General features: G+C 43.2%; 1 protein-coding gene across 11 annotated transcripts in view; it reads left to right on the forward strand.

The window, feature by feature from the left end:
* The window catches only part of ZNF831 (zinc finger protein 831), a 56,281-nt gene that overhangs the window by 2,377 nt on the left and 37,748 nt on the right, over positions 1-16,156 (forward strand). For 6 of the 11 annotated variants that reach the window (XM_039497994.1, XM_039497992.1, XM_039498003.1 and 3 more), the window contains exons 2-3: positions 5,312-5,595; positions 14,427-14,473. The exons of 1 other annotated variant lie outside the window; for it this stretch is intronic. The gene's annotated coding sequence lies outside the window, so the exon portion shown is untranslated. Of the gene's footprint in view, positions 1-62; positions 562-5,311; positions 5,596-14,426; positions 14,474-16,156 lie in introns of those variants that run through there. 4 more of the 11 variants (XM_039497999.1, XM_039498000.1, XM_039497993.1 and 1 more) reach the window with 3 other exon arrangements.

The following is a 16,156-nucleotide window of genomic DNA, read 5'->3' on the forward strand; positions in this document are numbered from 1 at the left end:
GAGTGGGGGTTAGGGGAGCCGGGGGTGACGGGCAGCCCAGAATTACTCCCCCCTAACCCTTCAGGCATCTGCAGACCGTGGCTCATTCAGTGGAGTAATACAGGGGACAGTGGGATTTACCGAGAAATGACGTGGTCCCTGTGTGATTGTGCCCACCCACGGGGACCTGGTGCTGGCTACCCCTGGATGGGAGAGATCAGCCTTTAGTGCAGGACTTAGGTGTCCTGGATAAAATGAGGCTGGAGGAATGCCTGTCTCAGCTGTGGACGACCTCAGTCTGTGGGGCTTGGGGTGGGTTTATGCCTCTTGAGATAGGCATGACATCATTCTGCATGTGCATGATGTCCGTACACCATCCTTAGTGTAAGACTGAAACCAGAGTCCCTGATATTGTCATTTAAGACACTTTTCATAAGAGTTGTGGAGTCAATGCCAGTGCCCAGATCGGATTCCATCTTAGCTAATTACATATGCCAACCTAATTTCTTCACTGCCTGTCTTAAATTATTGCATCCAACTGGAATTGTCACACTGAACCCCAGAGGGGGTTGTATTTCTATGGTGAGTGAATGATTTCTGTAAAATAGTTTGGCATGGAAAATAAAGTATAAATATATTAGTTTGATGATAGTGGTTTGAGATTACAAAGCTGTGTGCTATAGGGAACTAAACACTTCTAACAACAAGTGCTAATTTTATATGATACCCGGCAAAAAGCGATGCAAAACAAGAACATCTCCCCCACCCCCAATCTTCTGTCCCTCCTACTGTTCTGGAAGAGAATCCAAATTGCTTTTCTTTATTGATAATTCTTTCCTAGTCTAATATCTGCCTTTAGAGTTCCTCAGGTCTCTCTCTGTTGCTCCCTTACCTTTTCTCCTACCGTTTCAACTCTTATCTACTTTTTATAATTCTCCAGTAATCCTTTGCATACACTAAAATTAGAATGACTACCTGCTTCTGATTTCACACCTCTGAAATAATTCCTTTGCAGTAAGTAGAATTTCACTGAGGTAAAAGTTGAATGAGATCAGAATCACACTATTATGCCTGATTCTAATCTTATTGACACCAGTAAATCTCTGAATGTACACTTATGTAATTAGGAACAAAATCTAGCCCCGGTATTTCTGTTTTGTAAACTGTCCCATTTATATTATTAATTATGATTATTATTTATTTGTATTGCTAAGGCTCCCTAGCAGCCCTAGTAATGCACCAGGACCCCATTATGCTAGGTGCTATACAAACACTGAACAAAAAGAAGGTCCCTGCCCCAAAGTGTTTACCATCTAAGTATGCGACAAGAGACAACTAATGGATGTAGATGGGCAGTACAAAGAAGAAACTTCCCTCAACCTAGAGTGTCAGTTCCCATTTTTTGTAATGGGCTTGTATGCATCCTTGAGGTTAAGACGCTCCATTACCATAGAAACGGTCTTCTGTGTCATCATGGACATCACTGCAGTTGTGTTGTTATGGCAACATTCATCACGGCAGCTGCCCTAATGTTAAGTATTTAAATTAATTGCAAGATTCAGCTGTTTGGGAACATGGATCCAATACTAACCCACTCTTTGAAACAGAATTTTAATAAAATAAAACTCAGTCTCTTTCTTATTTATTTATTTTTATTTACAGGAATGCTATAAAAGGCATCTCTCTATATTTCATAGCTGTTCTTGTCATAATTTAATAATGCATCTTAAGTGCAGCAATACAATTTAATATGACTAGGGCCCTACCAAATTCACGGCTGTGAAAAACGCATCATGGACCATGAAATCTGATCTCAACTGTGAAATCTGGCTATTGTAGAGCAGGGGCAGGGCTGGGGGTGCCTAAGTTCTACAGTGTGCCAGGCTCCAGCTACTAGTCACGGCCCGATCTGGGGAAGGACGGGACTTCCTCTTCCCCTGCAGGGGCCACTTCCAGAGTCCGGTCAAATCCACCTCTGGGAACCTCTTCCAGATGCAGATAGCTCTGTGGCTGCTAACTGGGAGCCTAGCTCTGTAGGCAGCACAGAAGTGAGGATGGTTGTCGGTCCCCAACCTGGCCGGGAGGCTGGGGCTCCACCTGTCAGCCACTGACCCAAGCGGGAGGCTGCGGCTCAAGCTGTCACCCCCTCCCCATCCAGAGAGGCTGCGGCTCCAGTGGTCAGGCCCACACACAGAGATGCTACGGGTCCAGCTGTCAGCCCCCAACTGGGCGGGAGGTGACTGGGAAAAACCTGGACGTATAGTAACCCATACCCCACAACCCTCACTTTAGAGTTACCAAGTGTCTGGTTTTTTACCTGAACACCTGGTTGAAAAGGGACCCTGGTGGCTCCGGTCAACACCGGCGACTGGGTCGTTAAAAGTCCAGTTGGCAGTGCTGTGGCACTAAGGCATGCTAGTCCCTACCTGTCCTGGGGCACTGCACTACATCCTGGAAATGGCCAGTAGGTCCAGCTCCTAGGAGGGGGGGGAACCAAGGGGCTCTGCATTCCCATTGGCTGGTTCCCGGCCAATGGGAGCTGGGGGGGCGGTGCCTGCAGCCAAGAGCAGCGTGCACTGCAGAGCCTCCTTCCCCTGCTGCCTAGGAGCTGGACCTGCTGGCTGCTTCCAGGGCGCAGCATGGAGCCAGGACAGGCAGGCAGTCTGCCTTAGTCCTGCTGCGCTGCTGACTGTGAGCCACCTGAGGTAAGCCCATGCCCTAATCCCCTGCCCCAGCCCTCAGCCCCCCACAAACCCCTCATCCCTGGTCCCACCTCAGAGCCCCCAGCCCAGAGCCCATACCCCCTCCTGCACCCCATCCCTGAGCCCCCCCAAACGAGCCCCCTCCTGCATGCCAGAGCCCGCACCCAGAGCCATCACCCCCCTGCACTCCAATTCACAGCCCCCTCCCGCACTCCAAATCCCTTGGCCCCATCCTCCGAACCTGGAGCTCGTTCCTGTACGCCAAACCCCTCATCTGTGGCCCCACTCCAGAGCCCTCACCCCTCCTGCACCACAACTCCCTGCCCCAGCCCAGAGCACTCTCCCGCACCCTGAACCCCTCATTTCTGGCCCCCTCCTGCACTCCAGCCCCCTGCAAGTGAGTGAGGGTTGGGGAATATAGTGAGCGGAGGGCAGGGCTTCGGGGAAGGGACAGGACTAGGGTGTTGAGTTTTGTACGATTAGAAAGTTGGCAACCCTACTTCACATCTGCGCTGCTGCTGGCATTGGTGCTGGCTTTAGAGCTGGGCGCCCAGCCAGCAGCTGCTCTCTGGCTGCTCAGCTCTGAAGGAAGCGCCCCTGCCAGCAGCAGCACAGAAGTAATGGTGGCAATCCCATGAACCCCCTACAATAGCCTTACCGAACACCCTTCCCCCCGACACACTTTTGTGACTGGACCCCTATGGTTACAACACCCTGAAATTTCAGATGTAAACATCTGAAATTGGAATTGACTATTTTTAAAATCCTCTGTCTGTGAAATTGACCAAAGTGGACTGTGAATTTGATAGGTCTGTAAATATAACCCACTGCTACTAAATTAAAAACTAAAATCCACCTCCCTTTTTTTGAAGCCTGGGATAATTTTAAAGGAAGCTTCTTAAACATTTTAAAAACCTAATTTACTTTACATATAACAATAGTTTAATTATATATTATAGACTTATAGAAAGAGACCTTTTAAGAATGTTAAAAATGTATTACTGGCATGCGAAACCTTAAATTAGAGTGAATGAATGAAGACTCGGCACACCACTTCTGAAAGGTTGCAGACCCCTGGTTTAGTCAGTGCCATGTGGCACTCACGCAGTACACACATGATCAGTAAAACTCAAAGACAATGCATCTGTCAAATCTCATTGTACTAATATAAGGAGCCATGAATAACTTGTGATAGATCAAGAGCATATACAATTGTTCCCACAGTTTTTGCATGCACTAATTTTTAGCATATGCAGAAACATATTTAAAAGTGAAAACAGAGGGCTTTCTCCTGTAAGTGTTAACTGACTTCAGAGGGAGTTTGATGTACAGAGCCTGGGTAGCTAGACAATACATTTCTTAGCGTGTGCAAATGTGGGATTTTGCATGGACAAACACACATAGCTGCAAAACTACAAAAGTAATTTTCAGTAGTTGAAAATTTGGGTTGTTATTAGTGCTGATAAATTAATGTCATGATACTGTTACCTCAGAGGGGGAGGGATAGCTCAGTGGTTTGAGCATTGGCCTGCTAAACCCAGGGTTGTGAGCTCAATCCTTGAGGGGGCCACTTAGGGATCTGGGGCAAAAATTGGTCCTGCTAGTGAAGGCAGGGGGCTGGACTCAATGACCTTTCAAGGTCCCTTCCAGTTCTAGGAGATTGGCATATCTCCTATTATTTATTTAAAATACTAAGGTTTCATTGTAGCTATGGAAATAAAAATCTAAACATTAATGCACAAGGGGGAGAAACCCAGTGTTTCCTTGACAACAGATGAAAGCACAACTGCATGAAACCTAGGGAGACTGACTTTTACAATCACATTTACTGAAACATAACCCCTGTGCAATAACATCTTTCAATGACTTGTGAGATACCGTATAAAGTATAAATAGGTGAAAATACTCTACCTGCAAATTATCAAGTGTTTTTTTCACATGATCATTTACATTTTCTAATATTAAAATTATGCGGTGCAATTCCGTGCCATTGGTTGTGTTTCATAGGTCATCTTGAAAAAAAAAGTAATATTGTAAATACAGCTAATACTTTAATGTTAAGATTTATCACAATATAGTTTCAGACTATTTGGCTTTGTGATGCTATCTAATAGACAACATTTTTCTCCCTTCTGAAGTCATTGATGTGTTAAGGGATATATGTTCAAAGAGGCACTCAGTAATTTCAATGCATGGCCACTTTTGGAATTTTACAGAGTGGGAACCAATGGTAATTTGAAGATGAGAGACTCACCAGTGTGAGAAGAAAGGAATAGCAAACCTGGTGGATTAAGTCACTACTCTTCTAGTTTGTTTTATTATTTGATGGTCTCTTCCCTACCAAAATATTGTACAGAATTGATCAAATACATCTTAATGCTATACAAAATGAAACTGGTAAAAAATAGATGGTTAGTTGCATGTCTAAATGATTCTAGAATTGATGCACATAAATACTACAAAGAAACATTCATATAACATCTATATTCTGTCTGGCCAGCAACAATTCCACATATGGAGCTCATTGCTGCCTACATGGGAATAATCTATTCAGAAGGCATTTATTCCTGCTGCTTTGTCAGGAGAAAAAAAAGTAGATCATGATCTTTGACTCCTTTTTCTGCCCCCAGAATGACCTTCCATGGCACCTTTTGCAGAGAGCCTGCAGAACAACCTGAGTTGAAGGGAGCCATAAGTTGAAATTTTCTGCTCCTTGGTTCCCTGGTGTGCACAGAGGGTGACCAGACTTGGGACTGTCCCGATTTTGAGGAGTTTGCCCCACGTCCCGACCAGAGTACAGTCGGGACACTATTTGTCTTTGGCAGCAAGGTTTATTACCCACCGCTGAAATACCGCCACAGACCATCCATGACTGAAGGGTTCTCCGCCGAATTGCTGCCGAACTCCCGGATGGGTGAGTGTAAAAAAAACCAAACAAACAAAAACCCAAAAAAACCCGCTGCCCCCCCTGCGGCGGTCCCGATATTTTCCCCTTAACATCTAGTCACCCTATGTGCACAGGTTATTTGGATGTATTTAGTACTCTGCTAGAATTTAATCCAGTGTTTTTGATTTAATCAGTTTCTCTCTTATTTCTCATCCCACATGCTGTTCTGCTCTGTTGTGACCCCCTTACCAGACACTCAAGGAGGGTCTAGTCAAGTTTTCATTGGCTGGAAGGATGGTAGTTGTAACATACTTGAGCCTTAAGAATAATGGGGTAAAGACTGGAGGGAATGGAGAGGTGGGTGTTCCACTGAGCTTTGTAAGGTATCAAGGGAGGGCAGCTACGGTGTAAGGGATTAATTTAAGGGCCAAGAATCAGAGGCCTAGGTTTTATTCCTGATTCTGCTGTATGACTGTAGATAAATCTTTCTTGGCCAAATTAGGGTTGTGCAATGGGGAGAGAAAAACAAAGAGAATCTTTTCTATGCCAAAATATTCCTACACAGAAGGCAACTATGATTTGGCTGTCTGTGCTCTGGGAGCAGAAGGCAGGCTAGCTAGTGCCACCAATAGTATGCATCATTCAAGAGAGAGTTGTTTGTTGGGTTGGGGGTGTAGCCAGGGCCTTACACAACAACCAATTTCAAGGCTGTGTTGAGGGAAGCAGACTACACATGTCATCCTATGGGTATCATAGGGGCCCTCATTGACCATGCTACAGGAAACATTATGCCTGCTCCTAACTTCAACAAGCATAATGTCTCCAAGGACCCCTGCTTGAGCACTGCACTTTCCTAGTGTGGCTCAGACACTTGGCTATGATTTTGGCATGGCAATTTTTAATACATTTCATGGCAGAGGAGAAGTCATGGAAAGCTCACCAAATAATGTAGTTTTCACTATATCAACATACATAACAATATACATATCAACATACACAAGAGTATAGTGGGGGTGCTGAAAGGTAAGACTTGGCTGGGTGGGGGTGCTGGAGAGCAAGCTCGTCCCGCAGCTCCTGACCTACTGGGTTGAGCTCCCCCTTCCAGGTGTTGTGACCTGGCGCATGGGGTTGCAGCACCAGTTAGGTTTGGCCCATCCACCCATCTGTGGGTAAACGGGTCAATCCCGAGTGACACTGTGATCTCATGTGCCCAGTCACAACACCACTTGGTTTCAGGGCCTAATCAAATGTATTCTGATAGCCATTTTCAAGATTTCACAGACTTTATTAAAATTCACAATTTCCATGACAGAATCATAGCCCTAATCATAACAGAGCTTGTACTCTCTGCGCTTCAGCTGCCTGTAAAATGGAGCTAATGATTTTACCCACCTTTGTAAGGCACTTTGAGAGCTACAGGTGAAAAGTGCTAAATAAAGGAAAAAAATGATGATGTAGTGCACAACTGGGGATTACTATGTAGCCTGTGGCATTATTAATTGTATGCCAGATGCCTCTCAATACAGATAAAGAAAGATCCTTGCTAGAGGAGAGCTGGCAGACTGATTTCAAACAGGACAAAATGAGGGAGGTAGTAGGATAGGATTGTGGGATGCAGACATAGGAAAGGGGCAACATCAATAAGATCACAGTTATTCATCAAAGATTAGTTCACAGCATGATGGAACAATGATTTTTAAAAAACACATGAATGAATAAGTAGAAGACTTAATTGATACATTTCTTGTATGCAGTATTGCAGCTATGTTGGTCCCAGGGTACTAGAGACAAGGTGGGAGAGGTAATACCTTTTATTGGACCAATTTCTGTTGGTGAGAGAGACAAGCTTTCAAGGTACACAGAGCTCTTCAGGTCTAGGAAATGTACTCAGTGTCACAGCTAAATATAGCATGAATTTCAAGGGACCATGTTTCTTGTAGGCACCACAAAGAAGTGTCTTCAAAAAGTGTTATTCCTTGAGGCAAACCTGGGTCATAGTACCGAGGGCACCAAATCAGACTGTTGGGGAAGTAGATCAATTACTTTTAAATCCTAAATTGTCTTTGTGGCAGTATAGGTTTAAACATTAAATTGCAAGTGGAGAAGTATAGTGTTTCCCTGACAACTGAGAAAAAAATACTGCATGAAAGCGAAGTGTAAAAGTAAAAGATGTACCTCATCTGGATGGTGAGGAGGGGCGGGAACCATGGACTGGCAGACTTCTTTAGGGTGGCTTGCACCAAGAAGTCCTTGCCCTTAGGAGAGCACAGTGACTATAAATCCTTGGTTCTTGCATGTGGAACATAGCAAGAGGGAAATGCACCTCTCTGTGCAAGGCCCAGGCAAAATCTGGCCCTTTAATAAGTTTCAGTTATATATTTTTGTGTTTAAAAACAAAAAAATCAACAACAACTAAAAATGAGCTTAAATCAAAACCCTGGATCTGAACACTGTGATTTTTGAATTCTAGATCTGGACTTTTCAACTTGGCCCCACCTCCGTTAAAAATGGTTCAGAAAATAGTATTTTCTATGTATTGCTTCTTTGTGTTTTTTAATACAACAAGAAAAGAACTTCTCAGTAGTAGAGAAAGTGAAATGTGAATTTAGGGAAGGTTTTAAGATCAGCTGTTAGTGCCAAGTGACGGCAGCTCAAAAGCTTTAACAGGACATGGCAACCCTTTGTTCTATAAATTACTACAAGATGAAGGAATAAGGCAAGTAGTAGTGATTTACATACATGATAAAAGCAACCAGACAGAAGGATTTAGTGACTGTGGGCTGTAGGACAGGTAGTTACCATAACAATGAACTTGTGCACATGAAAACCATCTTAAAATACCATAAGCAGCTGAGTCACAACAGTTACAGTTAGCTGCTCTGCTAATTTTTTATTATGAAGATGCTTCTGAAAATAAGAATCAGGTTCTGTACTTAGGCCTTGTCTATTCAGGTAAATTATTCCAGAGTAAAGTAGGGTGTGAATTTAAAGCGCTAAAGCTATTCTGGAATAACTCCCTGTGTGGACACTCTTATTCTGGAATAAGAGTCTCCACATGTAGAGTTGTTACGCACTAGCTATTCTAAACAATTTCCCCATGTAGACAAACCCTTACAAAGTTTTAAATCAGTGTACTTCCCTTGACTTAAACTGAGTTTCACCTGATTTATGTGAGGCACTTTACTCATGTAGATTATTTAATATTATTTATACAAAGCCTTAGGTGTGAATGGACACAGAAACACCTATGTTAAAAGAACATTATTAAGGTTTCATTAAGTTTAAAGCCTGAAGGTACCACTGATTAGATCATCCAGTCTGACCTGTATATTACTGGTCATTACATGTTACCTACCTGTACTGAATTTGTATGAGTAATTTGTATGTTAGACTAACAAAGACATAAAGATAAGGCGAATTCACCACTTTTTTGAGTATCTGTATATGTGGATCCCATTCTTGGAGTCCATGGACCCCATGTGCAAGACTGGAATCTTCTGACCTGCATAGTTGTTTGGAGCTGCACATTCTATCTTTACTGTCCTGCATGGGTGGAATTCATAGGGGCAATTCTCAGCTCAAAGACAGTAAAATACTTTTTGCCTCAAGAAAGGTTTTGTGCCATCCTTTGAATTAGAGGAGATTTTCAAGATCACCAATTAACATCAATGAGAACATGCCTCAAGCTGGTTGGAGACATTTCAGGGATGGTTGAAGTCGGCCTTTCAATCAGATAGGCCAGTGGTTCTCAAACTTGGGCCGCTGCGTGTTCAGGGAAAGCCCCTGGCTGTCCAGGCTGGTTTGTTTACCTGCTGTGTCCGCAGGTTCAGCCAATCGCAGCTTCCACTGGCCACAGTTCACTGCTCTAGGCCAATGGGGGCTGCGGGAAGGGCGGCCAGCACATCCCTCATCCTGTGCTGCTTCCCACAGCCCCCATTGGCCTGGAGCGGCGAACCACAGCCAGTGGGAGCCGCAATTGGCTGAACCTGCGGACGCGGCAGGTAAACAAACCGGCCTGGTGCGCCAGGGGCTTTCCCTGAACAAGCGGTGGCCCAAGTTTGAGAACCACTGAAACAGGCAAAGCGTGAAGTTGCCAGTATTTGTTCCAGGATTCTTACTTGCATCTTTTCATCGGTGGACAAATCAGAAAGATGTCTGTCAGGGAATGCCGTTGCTACCCCAGTGCCAGGAAGGCACTGATAACAGATGCTTCCAGGAAGTGTTGGGAGTCCCCATGTACACTGATACCTCAAGCAAGCCAGTCTGCCTAAAGGCCAGCACCTGTGCTTTGCTTTATCTCTGAAGGCTCTGAACAGTGTATTGCAGTTTACCACACAGCTCTCTAAGCAAGCACATTTATTTCTAAGATAAAAGCATTACAGAGAAAACATAAAAAACCCCAATAAATAGCTTTAAACACTCTCTAAATCAGGGCAAACTACGGCCCGGGGGCTTCATCCGGCCCTTTAGACGTTTTAATCTGGCCCTCAAGCTCTCACCAGGGAGTGGGGTCTGGGGCTTGTCCCGCTCTGGCGCTCCAGCCAGGGAGCGGGGTAGGGGCCTTGCCCCACTCTATGCGGCTCCCAGAAGCAGTCACATGTCCCCCCTCTGGCTCCTACGCATAGGGACAGCCAGGGGGCTCCGCATGCAGCCCCTGCCCCAAGCGCCGCTGCTGCAGCTCCCATTGGCCAGGAACTGCGACCACTGGGAGCTGCAGGGGCGGTGCCTGCAGACTGGGCAGCCCACAGAGCCACCTGGCTGCACCTCCATATAAGAGCCGGAGTTGGGACATGCCCCTGCTTCTGGGAGCTGCTTGAGGTAAGTGCTGCCCAGAGCTGCACCCCTGATGCCCTGTGCCCCAACCTCCTGCCCCAGCCCTGATCCCCCTCCTGCCCTCCGAACTCCTTGGTTCCAGCCCGAAGCACCCTCCTGCACCCCAAACCCCTCATCCCCAGCCGCACCCCTGCTGGAGCCCTCACGGCCCCTGCATGCCTCAGCTCCCTACCCCTGCTCTGATTCCCCCTCCTGTCCTCTGCACCCCTTGGTCCCAGCCCAGAGCACTCTGCTGCACCCCAAACCGCTCATCCCCAGCCCCACCCGCTGTCAGCCCCATGTTCCCACTGGGAACCCAGTCCCATCCCCAGCCCCATCCAGGGCCCCTGCTGTCAGCTGTGGCCCCCACTCTCAGGCAGGCCCTGGGTGGTGGACAGCGGGAGCCGCTGCTGTTAGCCTCGGGCAGATGACAGTGGAAAATCATGGAAAAGTAATAATGGACTTTATTACTGCAATTCTGCAATTTTCCATGTCTTGTCCACAACTCAGATGCAATTATTTGACAATCATCCCGCAATTAAAGCAGGGCCTTTTTTTATACTTTTTCAAAATGTAATTGACTACATAAAATTAGTCTAGTAACCACATTTTTTTTTAATCAGTGTTGTCTTCATGCTTCTTGTTTCATTTTCTTTTTTGTTACACTTGTTGTGTCTTCTCAAACTTGCTTGTAAATTTTGGGGGAAACAACTCTCTTTTATAATGTCTTTGTATAAGAACCACGTTACAAAATGGGGCCCTCAATTCTGGGCACTATCACAAGATAATCTTGAGATAATGGGAGTGAGTGCTTTTTTTTGGAATATGTTTTTGATTATCTATAATTCCCAGTTGATAACATATCTTAAAAGCAGGTTAAAGTGCTATGTTCTGGTTGCTGTGTTTAATTGCCTTAATCTCTGATGTTATATATTGCTATATTGTAAAGCGCGCTGAATGTTTTTGTTAGACTAGCCATCATTTTGTATTTCCTTCTAAGTGATAATAAGGGTACATAGTTTGTAGACAGCACAGTTTGATTTTTAGCTTCTTTATTTACAACACTCATATATGGACATTTTGCATTCAGTCTGATTATTTGTCTAATTGTCAGTGATCTAAGAAGTGAAAGAAAGGAAATTCTTCTAACTTTGGTCTCCATGACCCTTGCTTTGTTTTCTTACTCCAAGTGACATATTGACCTTGAGCATCAGACTCAAAGAATGTTCTTAGTCTTCAGAGATTGACTTACCATTTTTTTTTTGTAAATTGATAATTCTTCCTCAACACTATTTATTTGGATTATTTTCTCTTTGAGCAGTATCTGTCAAATTAAAAGTAGCCTTGGTGATTCACAGACACAGTAGTATTTTTGCTTTTGAGTTACCCGGATCCAGATCTCACTTTTTCATTACATGAGCAAGAAAGGCAAAATAAATTTGCTTTGGATATTCCATTTCTGAGGTCCCAGCGACAAATTTTATCTTAGAACTAAGCTTTTTTTAAGAGTTACCACAATCTTTATGTTAGAACCTGATGCTGCATTCTTTGCTAATCCAAAACTTAATTGGGCCTTTTTTAAACATAATTCTATCTATATTTAGAGGGGTAAGGTACAGTGAAAATCAGATACTCGGTATCTAATTCTCTCTCTTGCACACTCCTGCCTCCCACCCGCCCCCGTGATACTTCAGAACAGAAATATTCAAAACTTATTAGGGTACTTACTGCGGAGTATTAACCTTTGTAGTGGATACAGCTCAGATTACTCAGTTTTGTAAAAGCATACATGCTTGAGAGAGGGAAATACGACACAGAGATATAATTAATTAGTAATACCAGTCCTATGTCCCCTTGGATTTTCTTACCTTGCTGAATGGGTAATGATTCAGATAGGCACAGATTTTCATTATCTTAAAATCAATTACATCTGAGCCCTAATATTTCCCACTTTACAAGCTACTGTTAACCACCTCCTTTTTATCTTGTACCAGCATCACCACTTAAGTTTAGAACTGCCTTCTCTTTTGACAACCTCCTTCTCATTTATATCCCTTCTTTTAAAATATACTTCTTTCAGAAAGGCCTTCAGTTCTGATCTCTCCATGAGATCTGCATTGCTTCTAGTCTAATCCATCATCCATTTTTGTGTGTCTGCACTGAATTATCTATGTCTGAATTAGATTGAGGACATGAACCACAATTTCTTGTATGTTTGTAAACCCCAGGCATGTGGAAGATACTCAGTACGTGACAAAGATGCTGCAGCGAGTCTCCAAATACATCCCACTAAGTTTCTGTAGTAGCATTTTTCTAGCAGAAGAGTACTTCAGAGTTAGGATGTGTCCCCCAATGCCTCCCCCCGTCACAGTTTCAGTGTAGGGGTGGTTGGTGCAGAAAGGGGAGTTCATTATCACCCACATCCACTCTGCTCTACCCCTACCAGCAGCCTCTGCTCTCTGCTTCTTCCACTTATCTTCAGTTTTCCTGCATGTTGCCTTTTAGCTATGAAATACCCTTTTTGATTTAGTCCATAAAGGTGTCCTTCTCCAGACCCTCTTGTACTTGGAGGTCTAAAGGAAAATGCAGCTAACAGTAGCTAAATTGGGAATTACAGATAGGCATTTAATTATATATATATTTTTTAAATTTAATGATTCAGAACCACTAAATTATGCAGAACCTACTGAAGTCAATTTGAAAACACCCATTGACTGTAATGGGAGTTGGATCAAGTCCACAGCTAGCCTATATAAATACACGTCCTTCTTACTCTTCCCCTCTGCCTCCTTTCTTGTTTCACTCCTATTGTTTGTTACATACTTTTTTGTGTCTTGTTTTAAATTAGATTATAGACTCTTCACATTAGGGACTTTGTCTTCCTATGTGTTCTCACAGTGCTTAACACAAGGTGGTTTCAGTTCTGATTGGGGTCTTCAAACTCTACCTAAATACAAATAAGTCAGTAAATAATAGTAATTAATAATAATAAATAAATTATTCAGTGAAGAAAAATTACCTTTTAATATTAAGGTTCTGACAAACCTAGAAAAGCAAGAACACCAGTGGTTAAGGATTAAACATCCAGTATGTAGGCAGTACAGACCTAGGTATTTTAACAAGAGGTTTGAATTCTGATTCTTAGAGACTAAGGATGAAAACTTGGCCCCACTGAAGCAAAGATAAGGTGTTCCAGTTACTTCAGTGTAGTAAGGATTTTAGCCTACATTTTCAGGTTGACCTCAACTGAGCCTCTACTTTTGAACCTGCAGTTATTGCAGGTGTGATTAGGATCACTTTGGCATCCAAGCATCTTATTAAGTCAGAAAGTCAGGTACTTAACAATCTAAGGGTATGTCTGCACTGCAATGTAAACCCAGGTCTGTGGGACCCAGGCTTGTGGACTCAGTGTTTCTAAGGCTGCACCTCAGCATTCATGCTGCATTGTAAACCTGTGTTTACAATTGCTGGATCTGGGTCTCACAGCTGTACTAACACACCCATACTGCACTATGCAGATCTTCTGACTTGGGCCTGTGGCTCGAGCTGCTTCCACACTGCAAAATGACAGGGTTTGGACCCGAGTCACAGCAGGACTGGGGCTCTGACCCACCCCCCTTAGCAGGGTTCTAGGACTTGCATCCTGGGAGCTTGCTGACCTGAGTCAGACTGATTTTTGTGTGGACAGAGCAGGAGCCTGGGCTTAAATCTGAGGCAGAGTCTGGGTAGTGTAGACATACCCTAAGTGACCTTAATTGTGCCTGCAAATAATTTCTGGTGCAGAACTGTGTCTGCAGTTATTTGTGCAGGCACAAAAATGGAGGCTATTGTTGGAAAATCTGGCTCTGAGTGTGAATTTATTTTACTTTGGTAGATACAAGTGTAAACTTTTATATTATCTAAATATATATAATTTTCTTTTAAAATGATGAATGTACTGAATTGTTTAAAAATTTACATATTTTTCATAAAACATGAGGGCTTTTCCATTAAGCCCAAAGATTTATGGCTAGCCTAGTACATATTATTATTATTTACTCTTACAGGTCCCAAGATGAGGGGCTCTTTCAGAAGAGCTTGAAAAAATAATGACGTTAGTATCCTTTTAGCAATGACAAATGAAAAATTAGTTTAGTAGAAATAATGAACTTTTGAAACTACAAAGGTTTCCTATAATAATGTTAATAAGTAATTATAGCAGAAGAAATTTGTGAAAAGTGGTTTTGGCACAGTGAATATTCTAACACAGTGGTTCTCAAAGCCAGTCCACTGCTTGTTCAGGGAAAGCTCCTGGTGGGCCGGGCCGGTTTGTTTACCTGCCGCGTCTGCAGGTTCGGCCGATTGTGGCTCCCACTGGCTGCGGTTCGCCGCTCCAGGCGAATGGGGGCTGTGGGAAGGGTGGAACAGCACATCCCTTGGCCTGTGCCACTTCCTGCAGCCCTCATTGGCCTGGAGCGGCGAACCGCAGCCAGTGGGAGCCACAATCGGCCGAACCTGCAGACGCGGCAGGTAAACAAACCGGCCCGGCCCGCCAGGGGCTTACCCTGAACAAGTGGCGAACTGCCCTTGAGAACCACTGTTCTAACAGAGAAGGGAATTGGAAATCAGGACTCCTGGTTTCTGGTCCCAGCATTGCCCCTGCCTCGTGGTTTTGGTTAAATCACATACTCTTTCTTCCAGTTAACCAGTTTACACAGCAGTAAATTGGTATAATAGAACAAAGATTTGAGACATGCTTAATTTTTCTCTGTAAAGTGCTTTGAGAACTGTATAGAAGTCATTAGAAGTGCAAAGAATTATGGTATTAATGGGAAAAAATGAAAACAATCAGGATTAAAGTGTAATAGAATAGCATTTGGTTTTGTAGTGTGCTCTTCCTACTCTCCCTCATCAGGTTACTTTGTTACCTAGTAGGATCTTAGAATAGTTTGAGTGAAATTAAATTCCAATGGGTTATAATAAATTACCAAGTGGGGAAAAAAAAGAAAACAACTTATTGCTATTCATATCTCTATGAGTTTTTGAATTCTAATCAGGAATAATTGAATCTAATCTCCAAATTTTTTACCTTTAAATTGGCTACTACTCAATGTTTTTTGCCATAAGCATTTAAAGTGCTAATTTACTATTTTTTTATATATGGACAAAATATTAACAGTTTGGAAGTTGTGCAAATGGAGGAGTTGTGTTTAGCTCTTATTAAAGTTTAACATTAGTCTTTATTTGTTGCTATTATGTAGTAATAATATGAGGCTACAGATGGCTGTCAGTTTACTGTGGTAGGTTCATTTCTCCTGCTTTGATTATCTATGACATATTCAAATACCTCCATTTTATGAATGCTTCCTTTAAAGGTTTTCAGTTAACTTGCAAATGAGGCAGGGGCCATTTAGAAAAAATAATACATAATCACATAATTAAAGACTGTATCATACTGTATATGCACAAGGAGGCTGAATTAAGGTTGCATGGGCATTTCCTAACTTTTGAGTGCCTGACTTTGCAACCATAATATTTTTTTAAACATAGTTTAACATCCATTTTAGTAGCATAATTTACCTTGCATTTTGAAACAGCAAACTGAAAAACAGAAATTACATCACATGGACCTATACTGAGTCCTACACAGTTCATTAGCAGGGTTGGATTCTTTAGATCCACAACACAGATCTCTGCCACTTGAGCTAACAGAGTAATTGACAGAAGTAATAGGTTAGAGAGTCAAGGTGGATGAGGTAATATCTTTTATTGGACCAACTTCTGTTGGTGAGAGAGA

The sequence above is a fragment of the Mauremys reevesii genome, linkage group 13 (assembly GCF_016161935.1).
Source record: "Mauremys reevesii isolate NIE-2019 linkage group 13, ASM1616193v1, whole genome shotgun sequence".
In the NCBI taxonomy this organism is placed as follows: Eukaryota; Metazoa; Chordata; order Testudines; family Geoemydidae; genus Mauremys; species Mauremys reevesii.